Source organism: Larus michahellis, chromosome 3 (genome assembly GCF_964199755.1).
Source record: "Larus michahellis chromosome 3, bLarMic1.1, whole genome shotgun sequence".
Classification (NCBI taxonomy): domain Eukaryota; kingdom Metazoa; phylum Chordata; class Aves; order Charadriiformes; family Laridae; genus Larus; species Larus michahellis.
This window is the reverse complement of record NC_133898.1, coordinates 25,652,038-25,667,933: the sequence shown is the minus strand read 5'-3', so window position 1 is coordinate 25,667,933 and position 15,896 is coordinate 25,652,038. Positions and strand designations below refer to the sequence as shown.

Genomic DNA, 15,896 nt, shown 5'->3' with positions numbered 1-15,896 from the left:
CCAACATATGTTTGATAGAAATTTTAAAGGTGGAAACTGGGGCGAGCGCGGGGCTGACGTACAGCAAATCCAGTACAAACAGGCACAAACGAAAATGAAATTACACTCATCCCTCCCCTTTCTAGCGTCTCTACGTTGTCAAATGCGGTAAACAAGCGCACAAGGTAACCCGGCTCCCGGCAGAGCTGGCAAGAGCCTTTCTTTTCCATTTGATGGAATAGCCTAAGCTGTTTTGAGGTCGGGAAATGCATTTTCTGTCATTTCCCCCAATGAGGTATATAAGTCACGCACGGGATCTCCAACACCCAGGAACTGTTGTATTTTTAAACCCGTATGTGGATTCCCGCTGTGACCCGTGGAAGAGGAAAGAATCCCGTATGGGCTCCACGGGGATGCTGTGTTGCCCGGAGCGGCGTTTCCCTGCCCGTGCCCCGGGTACCGAGGGCACTTGGCCGCCCAGCTTCTCACACGAGCCTGTCTCAGCTCCAGAAGCCTGTTTTTATGGAGAAGGAGGGGTAGAAAAACTCACTTCCCGCTGCTCGTGGAAAGCAAATAACAGTGCGTATTCACCTATTAAAATACACCCTTTTTTTTGGCAGATGACCTTTTTTTTTTTTTTTCTTTTCGCAGTATTTTCCCTGCTAGAGTTATCATCCTAAATAACGCTAGCCCATCTCGCTGCTACCGACGGAGAGGCTTTACAGTGCTATGGAGAACTATTTTGAAGGTACAAATCACTTGACCTAAAGACTCTCCCTGGAGTGTCAGTGCTGTGCACTACATTTTCACTCTGCCAAACCCTTTATTTAGCACATGCTAAAGAACATTTAACATTTAAAGATCCCCTCTGTACATCCTCTAAATGTCTCCATCCTTTGCTTTTAGATTAATATGTCTTCTGTGAAAATGAGATAATTGATTACAGAGCCGTATTATTTACAAATGAAGTGTTGTTCATGTATTGACCTTTCATTTCTATAGCTCAATACTAGTCCTTGTACAGCATTTTTAATTAGCGAAATGGTAACAGAATTGGAAGAAAAGGGTGAGAAAAAGAGCTTATGTGGATGCTTTTAATAAAAGGAAACTTTAAGAGAACTTGCACATTTAAAAATGTAAAAAATTAATGTTAGGTCAGATTTTATGTCCCAAATCTTTGTTTAGAAAGCGAAAGAAATCATCTGCTTCCAAAGGCACTGCAAGCAGAAGCGCAGGAGGAAGGGGCTGATCAATAGACAGGAATGAGCGTTTGCCCTTCACCCTGGTCCGGTGGCTCTTCTGCACCAGGGGATTAATTTCAACCCAATCTCCTTGATGAGGACCAGCAAAGCCCACCTTAGCATTTCAAGACGAATGGCGCTGATAAAGTTGGGGGGCTTAGGCATGTACAGAAAAGCAAAGCTCACAAAACTAAGATGCCAGAAACGCCGAAGAGGCGAAGCATAGTAAATTCACCCTCCTGCAGCAGGACAGGGGCTACCTGGCTTGTCCCAACCGGCCTGGTTTAAATCTGGATTAAATAACGGTGCAGCCCAGATCCCGGGTGGGTTTGGGCAGTGAGGGGTCCAGGCAGCCCTCCTGAACCCCGTCCCCAGCCCCGCCGCCGGACACTCGGCTGCCCTGAGCTCAGGATGACTCAAACCCAGCTGGAAGAGGGATAAAGAGTAAGGAAGCAAGAAGGAAAGATGAAATACGGCATAAATATAGTCCATGGGAGATTGAGGTTTAAGAAGAAATATGTTCTGCTTGGGAAGGGGAAGGGTATCTCGTGAGAGCCACGAGCAGACTTGGGAAAGCTTTGGATTTCAAGAATAACCGGAGGAAAAAAAAACCTCCTCTGCCGTGAGTGTGTCATAGTCCTTGTGTAAATGCTTTGGTCTGTTTGCGTCTGGTTTAGTTTGACCTCTTAAATGAGTAACTGTTTCTAATGGACCCGGGGATTCTGATGGGGAGAAGGCAAGCAGCTTGCCGTGGCGTGTGAGCCAAGCTGCTCGCAATGCTTCCTTAAGGTGGCTGGTCAAAGGCAGAGATGTTTGCAGCACGCAGGGAGCATAAACCCTTGCAATGCTTTAATTTCCACTAATACCAAAAGAAAAAAAATCATAAAAATAATCTAAATTTAGCTGGACCATGTGCTTATAATAAAACACCAAAGAGGCAGAGCTGACCTCAGGTTGATTCCACCGTCCTTCCCCAGGAGGCTGAAGGAAGATTTGCCACGTGGACTTCAATGGATTCAGATCCATGAATATAAATATCTGAAATATAAAGCAAATAATTTCGTTTTTCGGTAACAAAGATGTTAGTTAATATCCTTACAGCTATAAAGGAACTATTGTAACTGCAGGAGTGAGGTTTATATATATATATATATCTATATATCTTTTTATTAATGCAACAGAAGCATATTAAAAATGTCTGTCATTGCAAGTCTGGAGTAAAATATTAGGCTCAAATAAGGTCATCGCGGAAGGATAGAGGAAAGTAACGGAGGGAAGGCTTTAAGCACGTTTTCAGCAGACAAATAATACACATTTCAGAAGGGCTGTTTTGGGGGAGTTTTGTCCCAGTACCCATGGGCTTACGTGCAACATCCACTGAACTGATGAAAAAGACAAAAAAACCCCACCACATCAGCATCCTCCAGCGCTGTTTGGGGAACGGGAACGTGCTGCTTTGTCTGCTAAATTGTTGGCAGCGTGCACTTTGTCCGAGGCATCTCAGCTGCCATTTTCCTCCTGAGGGGCTGGTCCCGTTCCCCTTTAAACATCATCGTCTTCTGGCCCCAGCAGCAATACCCCGTTCTTGCTCAACAGACACTCCTATTCAATGCTGTTGCAAGGAACAAAATTAAATGTACATTCAATACAGCTTAAACAATTCCGCTGTTTATGGTTGGGTCTCCCACACAAGCTAAATCGTACATATAGGACACATGGTATAGTTTTGCAGGAGGTGGCAGCAGGCTCCTGGCATCCCCAGTACGTGGCTGTCCCCATGTCTGCACAGAGAAGTCCCTAAACGCGACCCGGCCACCCCAAATGACCAAATTTTAGCCCTCGCCATGGCTGAAAATAGGACATGGGAGGGGGCCCTGCTGCTCGAGCACAATATATCCCATACATCCAGCTCGCCGGGCTAAGCGGGACACGGGGACCCCTCAGATGTGGAGCCAGTAGGGAGCACTCCAGCTACCTGGGATTTTATAAATCTTTCAGCTATCAGTCTTTCAGAGCTCCAAATGCAAAATCCAGCAGCCCAGGATATCATGTGGATTTATGGCTTGGGATTTATGAACTGGTCTGGATAAAATAAGAACTGCCTTGACATGATTTTTTTTTTTGAGGTTTGAGGAAAAGAAATAATAAAAAATGAAGACCTATTGGGTTTTGTTTTTCCCCCTTTCAAAGCTTGCTGTTTATACAAATGTAGATGTTTTGTATATATTCAATGATTTTGATTTTTCTTCTTACCTGTGTCCTTCCTGGGGCTGGAAGGGGAGCAGCACAAGAAACGCTGCTCCCGCAGGGTTTCCTGCCTGGCAGGAATCGCTCAAGAAAACGTGGTCTCACGGCATTCCCAGCCCCGCTCCTGGAGTTAGGAAATCTTTAGGGAGATTTCTGGATGTTTCCAAACAGTAGGCAGCTCCCTGCGATGCATCTGCCCCGGCTCTCACCTGCTTTGATCAGTTTTTTCCCTTAAAAAAATTTTGCAGCCCTTGTTATTTTTCATTTTTGGCAAGCTGTTTTTTCAGGCGTGCGTGTGTGTATAAGGTGCACGTGTGTATATGTGCGTGCACATTTGTGTATGCGTGTGTGCGTGTATATAGGTACACACACATATATGTATATAATAATTGCATGTCTATTTCCAGCTGGATAAACATACACACAGACATATACATTTATGAGAGAGTATTATGGATTGTTTGTATATTAATTCTTTGATTAGAAATCAATACAGACTATCGCTTTCTATTAATACTGTTGGACTGTATGCATTTTGCCTGAGAACCCATCCTGAAGAACTTTCTATCCTCGTCTGTAACTTAAGACTTCCTTTCAATGTTTCTCATCTTGTAAAAAAAAGATGGTATTTACCTTGATCGGGAGGAAAAAACTGTCAGATGTATTTTTGCCACCTCTTCTGATTGACTCTTTCGTACCTCTGCCCACACTTTCTGGGTCACTTTCTTCCTGCAATCCTTGAATCCTGTTCTTTCTTCTATGGATCGAGGTACCCCTTAGGAAAAAACGCCAAGCAAAGACATGGCCCCAGCCTGTCAGCCTACCACCTTCCCCATCCCCTCGGGCACAGACTTATCCACGTACTAGACTGTGCCGACACCTTCACCCTGGGTTGCTGAAACCTTTGCAGACATCCGTCACCTCCTCCCATCTCAAGACCTGCACGTGAGTATCTCCTAAGGCTTCTGCCAGCCTCCGGAGAAGTAAAGGGGCTGTACCAGGATAAAAAGCCCGGGAAGGCGGCGTGATGAAGGATGCTTTAGCACCTTTTGGTACCCCAGCCGCACAGGGGAGTGGGGATGATGCTCCCAGCGCAGCTCAGTTTTGCTCTGTGCAGGGAGAACAAGCTTGTACATCACCTCTGGTGCCTGGACAACCAAAGCCGGAGGTGCTCATCCCAGCCAAGGAATTCAAACCAGCAAACCAAACCCTGCCAGCCCCTGTCCCATGCCGGGAAACGTAATGGGCTTGGTCTGAGAAACATCAGCAGGTTACTCTTTGTGGGTCTTGAAGCAAAATCTTTCACTTTGTTTTTAATTCCCACACATTCAGAGTGTTTTTCGTCATGACTCACATCCCAGGTATAATTTGATTTGGAGATTTTGTTTTAAATAAAATTGAGGAGCCCGAACCATGTCTTGCAGCTATATAAAATTGCTTCTTAAAAAAAAAAAAAGAAATCCACAATTTTATTGTTTTTTAATTATTCAGTGTGAATTTTCCAATTGCCACCTTTTAAGCTCAGAAATGATGCAGTGAGCCACCACCTTTGGGGTGAGCAGGCCCGAAGACTGCTCCCGCCTCGGCACCTCCCTTATCTCAGCGTTGGGTAAGAAAGTTTCCCAAGAATTTCATGCAAATTCATGAGATTCGGCGAACAGTGAGGGAGACCGCGATTGGGAATACGTCTTTTCCAGTTTTCACCCAGCCGAGCATCCGTACCCCTGGTACCTCAGGTATTCACTGTGGTTCCATTCAGGCATTTTGGGGGCAGAGCAGGGGCAATTTGAAAAATGATTTTTCTCCCCCGCAAGCCTTTTTCTGCCCGCTTTTCACAGCGCTGGCAGCTGGAGAAGGGCAGGTGGCTCTTGCTGTGACACCGGGGATGTGGTACCCTGCAGCGGGGACGCCCCCAGCCTCTCACCCCTCTCCCTGCGACACCCGGCGCTAACAAATCCCACCAAACAACTGTGCCCACAGAGGCAGGACCGCCAAAGGGTGCCGGTACGTGGCTCCTGCTCTCCCCGGTCCCATCTCTGGCGGGGTCTTGCCATTAAAAATGATCTCTGCCTCCGAGGGCGAGGGAGGGGGCCGGGGGCAGGCTCTCGTGCAAGGCACGAAGTGTCTGGACCCTGCTAAGTTCAAAGGCACCCTCCCTCCCAACCCCAAGGAGGGATGTAGCCGGCCGGAGGATGGCTGGAGGCCACACAGACGGGAAGGTATGTAACAATCCATTTATCACTTTGCAAATATTAGTGCTGCTCGCATTTGCTGCAGCAATATTTCTTCTTGGAAATTGGTGAAGTGAGTAATAACAATGTTATTTATTCTAAGACCTTGGAACTGAGAAGCAATAACGGGGGGGGACAACTGTTCCCTTGAAAGCTTCGGAGGTGCTGGAAATAAAATAGCGGGGGGCGGGGGGGGGAGAAAACAGACCAACAAAGGTCTGGAGGAGAGAAAGCCCTCGAAATCTCTGGTTTAATTTCGTTGCCCCAAAGGTAATAAAATGGATTTTGCAACGATTTCTATACAAACAAGGAGGGGTGGGAGAAGGAGGGACGTTTCCGATCCCTCTCTCGCTGGCACACCCCGCGGGGGGAGGCGGCAGGAGCGCCGCAGGCTGGCCCCCAGCGCCGGCTGGCACCTTGGGTTGTCTCTCTGGCAAAACGCCGCCTTCGCCCCCGAGTCTGCTTGTTCTTAGCTTTTCTCTTTTTTTTTTCTTTTTCCCCCCTTTTCGTTTCTTCCCCTCCACCTTCCGCCCCCTTCCATCCCTTATCTGAATATATAAGGCTGCCCTTTGCTCAGATTTATGGGTTGGGGCAGCGCTGTGTGTATTTACAGTCTCCTGACCTGCAGACCTACAGCTGAACAAGAGCAGGAGGAAAACAGGGCCCAGTTCCATAAACAGAGACAGATACGAGGGGGAGGCAGCAGGAATTGCGAGCAAGCACTTAACATTTTTAACTGTTTGGCCCGGCCAAGGAATTAGTGATTAGATTAGAGGCAAAGAAAAATGAGAAAGCGGGGTGAAAGATTTGGGGGGGAAGAGGGCGGCAACGGCCGAGAGTGACCCCCCCACCCCCGGGTTTGGCATGGGGAGAAATTAAAAGTTATAGGGATTTTATAAAAGGTTTTCCAGGGCAAAAGGGAATAGGGATGAAAGCGAATCTCCAAATCAAATCAGAGCCGTGCTTTCCTTAGGTAGAGCCAAACAGCGCTTTTCAAGTCTAATTACCTTTTGAGTAGGTAGATTACTTAGTCTGTGTTTATTCAGGTACTAATTGCCTCAGATTAAGGAAAAAGAAAACCTTACTCAACGATAATAAATATTTCTTAAGTCCGTATCTATTGGTTGGTTTGTCGGCAGAAATTCGGTGCAGACAAGACATATTTCAAAGGGGCCGGAGAATTACCCGACTTCTCCGAGGCAAAGGCAGCAAAAGTGGCAACAACCTGGAAAATAAATAAATGAAATGCAACGTATGTAGGGGTCACGATATAGCATAAGTATATCAACATGATGAACAGCTTTGATGAAAATGGTAAACAAAACCACCCTCTCTTCCTGTGGCTTGTTTTACATTGCAATAAACCACTGACTCTATAACCTATCAGAACATGCTGAGATTTTATGCATCATTTCCAACTACTATTTGAACATTTGGTTTAGAGTAGTCATGAACTATAATTAATGGGATCTTTTTTCTTTTCCCCCCTGATAAAAAGCGGGCTTTATTGTATTTTATTACCTGTTGGTCCTAAAGCTCCATATAGATGACGCAAATTCATTGTAGGTTTTAGGATGGGGATAAAGGGGGGGGGGGGTTTGTTGTGTTTGCGTGTGATTATGATGAATTAACTTTTACCATCTGTAAGCAAACCCAGAAGTTTAGCTCGCCGTGCCCTTTCCAAATTTTCTTTGCTCCTACAAGCGAGCTGGTAGCGCCAGGACACGGAGATTTCGGCCCAACTCAGCCTGCCAGGAGGAGGGGGGGGGGACGGGAAACCAACCCAACCCAGGCACCACAAAGACCATTGAGATGAATGGCTCTATTTTATGAGCCATAAAAGTTTTATTCATCTTGACACCGAAACAGGTTTAGGCAGCGAGTTGACACGCCTTAAATAAATAAGTGGAATTAATTCCCCAGCTCGTGAAACAATAGCGGCGTGCCCGTAACGCCGAGAGCTGCCCCGTTGTTTCCCGTTGCTGCTCGATATTGATATTATTTGTAGGGGTTTTGTCATTTTGTTTTTTTTTTTTTTTTTCTCCACTCTCTCCTCCGGGGCCTGGTTGCTCCACTTCAGATTCTTCCCCTGTTTTATTAGAGGTTGAAAAAGGTTCAAGACCTGGTTGTACCGCTGCTCCCACCGACAGCTAAGGAACCAGTTTGGCGTCTGGTTTGTCTGTTGTTTTACTGCTGACCTTCAAATCAACTTTCCCCCCTGACCCCAGGAGGCATCTATCATGACAAGAGGCTGTTTAACACAAATGGTGCCCATTTATAGGGGAAGAGAGTCAGAAGATTTCCTTGGTTGTTGTTTTTTGGTTGGGGTTTTTTTTTTTTTGTGTGCATGTTTTGTTGTTTTTTTTTTTATGAAGAATTTGGTTTTTTCACCCCTCTTTTCTCACTCACCACAGGTGAAATCCCTCCTAGCAGCTGGCTTATGAAATAATGCGAGGGGAGGCCTTAATGAGCTGAAAGCACCCTCAGCTGGAGATAAATATATGCAAATGAGATGCACAAACAAAGGAGCCCGGACAGAGAAATATCTGCAATTCCAGCAAAATGCTGCCTGCAGCTAGAAGATGAACAGCTTTGATAAAATGGTAACAAAAAGCACCTTTTTCTCCTCCAGCTTGTTTTACATTGCAATAGAGCATTGTTATTGTAACCCATCGGAGCATGCAGAGGTTTTTTCTGCCGCGTTTCAAAAAAAAAAAAAAAAAAAACCCAAAAAAACCTGTTTAAACATTTGTTTTTTAAGGCATTCATGGGATAGAAGCAATGAAACGGCTTGGGTTTTTTTGATGCCTTGGGGTGGGGTTTTTTGAGGGGTTGGTTCGGTCAGGGTAGATGTTTGGAGGTGTCTTTTATTTTTTAAGATATTTATTTATAATTTTTTACCTTTTTTTTTTTTTTTTTTTTACCTGTTGGTCTCTCTCTCCGGCTCGGTGATTTTTGTCATGATGGTTTGTTTGCACGGGGGTAGTGGGTGGCTGTCGCTTTGCTTAAAAAAAAAAAAAAAAAAAAATTAAAAAATCAGAGTTTTGCTTTCAAAATTTGGAGGGAAAATCCAAGTCGACAAGTAGCGAGAAGCAGCTCGGGGCGGGGGGGAGAAGGGGGGAAAAAAACCTAGACTTGAACGTTCACCAAGCAGCCCCCGAACAGGCAGCTTTAATGAAAGCAATCAAGCCTCTGAGCTAATTCAGAGACAGACATCTAACATGCTGATTTTAATAAGCTTTTAAAAGGCAATCTCTAACTTTTAAAAGTCGCTCTTTTTAATTTAATTGTGGGGTTTTTTTGGTTCATATATTGCCAAAACAAACACGGCCACTAAAATATGTTTTCAATATGTATAAGTAGCAGATCTAGACAATGTTTTAAATTAGCCACGTATATTTTTGGGTGGGGGGGTTGGGGGGGGAAAGAAAGAAAGAGGCTTACTTTGGATGAATCGAAGACCTTTTCCAAGCAGGGCTTGTCACATCAAAATAATGCCTTTATATTCTCGTCCCTGCCTTCGTGAATCCTCTCGTGTGCGTGCACGGATGTCTCTTTACCTATAGGCTTCTTCAGAAAACAGCCCCGATCCTCTCTCGGAGACACACAGGTTACTTTCTAAGAGGCAGAGGAGAAAAAAGGCAGAGAAAATACAGCGCTGTTTAACTTTTAACCTTATGATATCATTAAATAGATCATTACGGATTTATATGCAGAGGATAAACACTATAAAGTTTAGAGGGCCCTTTACTCAAGGCACTAACCGCAATTTTTATATCTGGCAAGAAGAAGAAAAATAGACTTACCTTTTTTGAATAAATAAATAAATAAATAAATAATCCCCCTCTTACTAGGTTGTACGGCTTTGGCACTTACAGATGTTAGAGCAGACAAGTGTCGGATTTCCCGATGTCAAGCAGATTTCCTAATTTTTCATAGACTTCTCCTGTTGCATTTTTGGCCCGATATGAGAGTCATCAATTTGTGGGGCTACGCGCTGGAAATCACGATGTACGCCTAACGCGTGCTTTAATGAACCCTAAAAGCTGACAGGCAGCTCTCCGGCAGCCCGCACTTGCCCCAAGCTCAGGATTTCAAGAGTTAATAAAAACTTGGTTGTATCGGGAAGGCTTTCTTTTTGCAGCCCAGGTTTGTAGCCGCATAATTATGTTCAACTGCTGTTGTTTGAAAAGGGCAAACAGCATCTTAGGCACAGAACAATGAAATTACAGCTGAGATTTAGGTTAGCAAAAGCCGTCTTCTGCAGGCTTTTATGATTCATTATTTCCCATTAAATACAGTATTAGAAGTGTACACCAGATAGCTCATGGTTGCTGCGCTCAGAGCACATTATCTATATTACACAGGTCTGGGGAGCAGAATTAGAAAACTTTGGGGGAATGAGCAATATGTGTTTGCTGATAGAAGTACCATATGGCTCATCTTCCTCAATTGCTTTCATTGCGACTCTGATGCTGGAGAAATTAAAGTTTTATTTGATGTGGCACAGCTTAATGAACTGTCTTCTGTTAGGAAAATTGAATATGTTTCCTGTTATTTGAGCACAGAGCCCTCATGGTTTTGGCTGATGAGGGATGCATTATGTATTGTTTATTTAGCATTTTGAAAACAAAAGCAGATATTGGAGGTAAAATTGATTACTGCAGGATGCGTTATATAATCACATTTTTCTTTCTTGCGTTCCGTAATTTACGGCCCTGCCTATTATTTTTACGACAGCATTTTTTTTCCCACTCCCCCAAAAGAAAAAAAAAAGAAGGGGGTGTTGAGGCAAAGTCTATAATCTCTGCTTTGTTTATAAGCATCATGATAATTTTTAAAGCTTAGGGAAGGACACAAAAGGGAAAAAAAAGGGCACTTACATGTGTATTAACCTGCAGCCCCAGTGGCTGCCATGCCGTCGGTCCGGGGATGCTCAAGGACCTCTGTGTCACTGGGGGAAGACTCGTTTCTCCATCCTAGCTGGAGAACACCAAGGGGAACATCCAAATTTCAGTGATCAAATACCCCAAATCTCACATTTCTAAATATACCAGAGAAAGTCAATTGCACAATGTTTGTGCCCGGAGGGGACAGTGTGGCTGTAAACAGGGAAGATACAGGAAAGTACCAGGTGGAGCAGGGCCCACGTCACTTGGCTGACTGTGGCAAGAAAGAAGTTATTGATGGAAAGATGGCTCAGGTAAAAGGCAACGTGTGGGTTTGGCTTTGTTTTATAGCATATATGAAGGTGCGTGTGCCCTACCCATACCATTGGGGTGGTTCTTCTCTGTTAGCAGCAATAACTCCATCAATAGAAAGGGCTGTGTGCGCTAACACCCCCCTTCTCCCCACGTTTGTGAGTGTTTATTTAAACTCTGCAACTCAAAGGCAAAAAAAATATCTTTGGAGTACATTATTCCTATTAATTCCACTTCTACTTGTTGGCAACCCTGCCCCATGCCACCCTCTGGCTTTTGCCGATCGCCCAGGGAAAAGGGGTGGAGCGGGGAGGCAAAGGCAAAAACTCGCTCCGCGCTTTTTTTTCCCCTGCCCTCCGCACTGCTCCGACAAAAAGGCAATTTGTCTTGCGTGCCCCGCGATGTTTGAGGACTCTGGCAAACGTGCATGTTAAACAAGACCCCGCGCGGAATCTAAATACCATCCATTAAAAGAGAAAGTCCCAACGTGTTTATAGGAGCGGGCCAAGGCGCGCGGCCCTCGCGCCGGCAGAACTCCCATTGACGTCAGCGGGGCTCCTGCTTATGTAAAGATGCTGCCCTGCACCTTCTTAAAAGAAAAAGGAAAAAAAAAAAAAAAAAGAAGAAAAAAAGAAATGAACAGTATTGGAAGGAGGATGTTGCTCTTGAAAATGTCGTGGAGCAAAGTGGTTAAGCAAAGCCTGTACAAACAGTGACTATAAATATTTTCCATTCTCTACAGCTCTTCAAACAGCTCCCTGCCGTAATTTCAGATGAGCTCAAAAAAATAAATAAATTATAGCGTGGGGGAGAGGGAGAGAGGGGGAGGAAAAAAGAAGAAAAAAATTAACAACGACAAAAAAATTACATTGCAACCAATCCCGAGACTGCAAAAAAACTTCATTTTTTCAGCCAGATCTATTTCCCGGAGAAGAAACGGGTGGGTTTTTATGAAAGGCTGCTCCATGACAGGAGCCTCCTTTGAGGAAGACCATTATGCATTGTTATCAGCATGGCGTAATTTGACTGTTGACAAAGTATCTGTGGCAGTGAGAATGAAAGCAGTTAGAAGTGTGGCGGGTTGTAATCAAGAAGATGCTTAGCTGTGCAACGCTGCATCTTGAGCAGATTTGAATCAACATTGCCTTGAGGGGACACACGCACACACACACACACATACACGCACCAAAAAAAAAAAAAAAGTCCATTAATTTTTAGTGGGAAAATTAGAGTGGCACTTGATGAAGTGAAATTTGACATGCGTTAATTGCTCCACAGCTCTCCTAATTAGAGATTTTCAAATTCTTTTACCGCTGTCAGCCTGATGCCACATTGTCTTGCCGGACAAATAGTAAAATTGCAAATTGGGTTGATCGAGAAGTTGGAGTTGGAGATATCGGACTCGGGCTCATTTGCTGCCGATCGTCATTTTCACAGGAAGGCTGGGAGTGTTGTGGCCTATGAAGGGCATTTGGGGAGAGAAAAAGTACAATAAAATCCTTCTTCTTGATAAATAAGAATCATTGATTTAACAGAGCTTGTTTAAAAAAAGATTAAAGGAATGCAAGAAGTGGACAATAAAGCAATGGAGTTGCAAATAAACCTTTAACCTTTGTTAAATCTCTGTCTTGCATAACATTTCAAATACGATTCTGTTTATAACAAAGCCATTAAATTCAGTTTATTTTTTTTTCACGCGCTGTGGTAGGGGGAGGCAAGGGGTGGGATTCAGGTTCCTGCACATGTTTTGCCCTGACCTGAAAGGCAGGCGTAGCAAGACCACGTTTTATATCAAAAACTAGTTATAAGGTTGTGTGAAACCAAGTAGTGTGCCGGTTCTGAAATCATGATTTTGTCTCTTTTGCTTTTGGTTTTTTCCTCCCCACCCCCAGATCACACGTCCCCTCCCTTAGCCTTTGAACCCCTCTTAATTCATTAACATATTGAATTTTTTCAATTTTCCATTTTCTTGCAATAACAATATTAATGCCAGGGCCAAGGCCTGATTGGAGCTAAATTACTTGTTACCTGCTGGCATTTATTTATATGGCATTGAATTATAAAGCTTTGCTATTGTCATGCCTTGGGCGAATTGTTTATGACACCAGTAATAGGAGTAATTGTTATTGTTGAAATTACCTGTCAGCTACCCATAGCAGTGGCCCTTGTCCCACTGACAAATAGTGACAGGGGAGAGGGATCCTCCGCACGTCCTCCTGATGACTTCTCCTCTGATAATAAGGAGTGCAGGGCCTCTGATAATTTGCCTGTCACTGTTGAGTGCAGCTCAGAGAGAGTTGGCCAAATTGTTGTCATTCACTTTGACAAAGACAGCAAAACGCTCTGGAGCAGGAGGAGGATTATCAAAATAAATGAAAGCGCTCGCGCCTCCTTTGGTTTGGGTTTTTTTGGAAGGTTTGGGGTTTTTTTTGTTTTGTTTTTTTTCCCCTCCTCATCCCCGCTCGCCAGCCTTTATGCCGGAGTTGTAAAAATGGGAATATATTTCTTAGCCATGAGACTTCGGAGGCAGCACAGGGAGGAGGGTGGGGGGGAGATGACGATGACACAAGGGCTTGTGCAATTTGCTTTCTGTTTGCCTGAAATGTTTTGGTTTCTAAATATAAATTATTTTTTAAAACACACATACACACCCCCTCCCCAAGGCTGTCTGTGTTTCGGCAATAACCAACTGTCATTGCTGGAGGAAGGGTGGTGCTGCTGGTGGGAGGATTTTATTTTATTTTAAATTTTTTTAAAAAAATTTTTTTGTAGTAAGCAGCATTTCTTTCAACTCTTCTTCTCGTGCTCAGCACTGTGAACCCCTCCCAGTGAAACAGTCGGTGATACCCCATGCACAGGGCTGCTGGAGGCATGCTCTACGCCTGCTATGGGGTCTGCAGGTTTTTACATACACCCCCCCCAGGCTATTGCACTATCAGCTAAGTTATCTTCACCAAAAATATCATTTCCTCTAGGAAAGGAGTTTCTGCCGCTGATAAACCAAGCGGAGGTTCATTTGCTGCTGCAAAGGACCACTACTAATGAGGTTTTGCAAAGAGGTGGCATTATTTGTCAGAGCCTATCTATTTTAAAAAAATTTTAAAATTTTAAAAAATTACAAGAACTCCCCCCTCCCGTGCTGCCACTGGTGTCCACGGGAGAACGACCATGTGCGGTGGCCATTAGCTGCCAATCACACCCTGACACCGCTGGGAAAGGGGGATATTTTATACCCTGTCCCAGCAGCATCAGGGATGCTCCAAGCACGGGGTTTGGAGCGAGAACATTATGCCCTGCCCGATCCGACGTCATCCGCCCCGCATCCTTCACAGCTCAGCTTATAATAGCAATAATTTCCCTTTTATTAGTCTTTACACTCAGGTAATGACTACCTGGGGCACAAAGCACCACGGGGGCTGGCTTTAGGCCCCTCGCCCCCCGTAGCCGGTCCCTATCCACTGGGGAAAACCCCCTGCCCTGTCACAGATGCATCATTTTATTAGCTGTGAGGACACGGTTTGGTCCACGTAAATACCTGCGGGCGCCGCCTCACCCCTTGATTTGCTCCCCAAAGGAGTCGGTCCGAAGCATCGCCATTGAGAAATTTTCATGAGCGGCGAATAAATCTGCCAAATTCGAGTCTTTCATTTGTAACCATCGGGCTCAAACGCATAATTTAGCCAAATTATCAGCCGCCTCCATCTTCCCAGGGAACGAGTGCAAACAACGTTTTAGGAACAGACATCTAAATTTAGTAGGGTTTTGAATAATTGATAGGCTGGTGTGACAGAAGATAGAAACTTATGTTTCTAATCATTCCAAAGCTTTTCTCCTTCCTCCCACCCCCCGAAATGAAGTCACTTTGTTTGCAGTTAAATATACGGAAGATGTCCACTTAACAAGTATAAAATTGTGATAGCATTAAGAGGTTATCCGCGGTAATAAAAAGCGGGGAACATGCCTGGGAATGTGATCTGTAAGGCAGATAATTTTTAAGGATGAGGCTTGTCCTTGCTTTGTCTGGGGAGAGGCGCGTTGCTGATCCCGGGAGGGGGGTGTGTGTGGAGGAAATAACGCACGTTTCCAAATGAAGATATTTAAAACGTGTAATGTATTTCGGCATGTTACTGTAAGCTGCCATTTGATGTTTTTCCTATAAAGCCTAAATTAAGCCTCCTAGGAACGGCTGCGTATCTCCCGTTCCTAGAGCTGCATCAAAAAATAAACCACGTTTTAAATGGCTATATTACCAAGACTCCGGTAGGGCTTTAAGGGGCGAGGGTAATCGTCCTCCCTCTATTTTCTCCCTCCGTTCCTAAACGCAGCCCCAGCCTCCAGACAACCCACCTTTAAATTTCAAGCTCATTTGAAACGTAAACTTTTAGCAAATAAGCGATGGCTGACGGAGCCGGATCGCTGCAGCGACTGGCAGCAAATTCCTTTTTCTCCCTCCCTCCCCTCGGCGTAAGGGGTTCGAAATACCCATCGGCGTCCAAAGAAACTGCACAGATCACTGCTGCTCTAAATAAGGCAGAGCAATGTTCAGGGGGAAAAAAAAAGTAAAAAAAAAAAGTAAAAAAAATAAATAAACCTCTCGACGGATTAAAATGACATTTCTGTACCATGTCAGTACGGATGACAAAGCGTCATGTTTTGCATCATTTCGAAAAGATATTCTTCAAACAAATTTGGTATATAAACAGGCAGCGGGCTTTTGTTTGAAACATTTAAGATCAAAAGTTAGGGGAAGAACAATTAATATTGCCTATCAAAATCCCCTGTTATTGTTAGAGATACATTTTGCGGTTACTGACTATAAATAAAAGCAAAGGAACAGAGCCATGGTTTCTCACCACTGCAAATATAAAAAGGCAATTTCCAGCTTTTCCTTCTTTTTTTTTTTCCCCCTCCAAGTTGCTCTTAGATGTGTTTGCTGAATAAACGGGATTAACTGTATTTAAAACAACAGATAAAGAACAGCTTTTTATTACACTGAA

At 44.3% G+C, this 15,896-nt stretch overlaps 2 long non-coding RNA genes across 3 annotated transcripts in view; both read right to left on the bottom strand.

The window, feature by feature from the left end:
* Positions 1-1,908: 1,908 nt before the first annotated feature.
* On the bottom strand, positions 1,909-4,562 carry LOC141740475 (uncharacterized). The gene is made up of 3 exons (XR_012586057.1): positions 4,101-4,562; positions 3,474-3,697; positions 1,909-2,832 (listed from the first exon to the last, which is right to left on the bottom strand). It is a non-coding gene; the product is annotated as an uncharacterized LOC141740475 (long non-coding RNA).
* A 204-nt stretch (positions 4,563-4,766) lies between these two features.
* Positions 4,767-15,896, bottom strand: part of LOC141740472 (uncharacterized) — a 45,142-nt gene continuing 34,012 nt past the window's right edge. For both annotated transcript variants that reach the window (XR_012586050.1, XR_012586051.1), the window contains 4 exons: positions 10,582-10,681; positions 9,143-9,316; positions 8,623-8,702; positions 4,767-6,923 (listed from right to left, as the gene is read on the bottom strand). This is a non-coding gene — a long non-coding RNA (uncharacterized LOC141740472). The remainder of the gene's footprint in view (positions 6,924-8,622; positions 8,703-9,142; positions 9,317-10,581; positions 10,682-15,896) is intronic.